Below are 556 nucleotides of genomic sequence, written 5' to 3' on the forward strand. Positions count from 1 at the left end.
CCCCCCCCCCCCGTCTTTGTTTAAGGGGCGGCCACGTGCGTTGCGACATGACCTCCGCCGTGTCGCGACACTGTCGCCCTCTGCCGGCGGCGCTCCTCGGACCGAAATTAATTTGCACGTGATTCACAGGGGAGCACCGGAGGAGGGAGAGGGCGAGGTGAGAAAGAAAGCGTTGCAAAATAATGTTTCACACTCACACACGCGCACACAGAGAGGCCAGCACAGACAGACACACAGACAGGCAGGCAGACAGCGCAAACTGTTGTTTGTCATCCGAAAAATTTCCATTTCCGGTCGGATTATAAGAGATCGAGAACGTCCTTAGTGAATCACACCTCTATAAAGCTGGGCAAAATCGTCCGCCCCACCAGCGCCTGCCCATCGAGCAAAAATCTCCGAGCAACGAACAAACGAACGACGCCATTGAGTGTCGAGGGTTAGGCCCGGCTCGACCCGGCCCAGTCAGGCCAGGCCACAGGCCAGGCAGATAGGATGGGGAACAATCCGTCAAAGGCATCATCAATAAAGACAGGCTGGGAGGCCTGGGCCGGGCCGG

General features: G+C 57.7%; 1 protein-coding gene across 7 annotated transcripts in view; it reads right to left on the reverse strand.

Moving 5' to 3' along the window:
* LOC113215414 (zinc finger homeobox protein 4) overlaps positions 1-556 on the reverse strand; it is a 358,772-nt gene that overhangs the window by 180,273 nt on the left and 177,943 nt on the right. The window lies entirely within an intron of this gene.

The sequence above is a fragment of the Frankliniella occidentalis genome, unplaced genomic scaffold (assembly GCF_000697945.3).
Source record: "Frankliniella occidentalis isolate FOCC.00 unplaced genomic scaffold, Focc_3.1 Scaffold86, whole genome shotgun sequence".
NCBI classification, from domain to species: domain Eukaryota; kingdom Metazoa; phylum Arthropoda; class Insecta; order Thysanoptera; family Thripidae; genus Frankliniella; species Frankliniella occidentalis.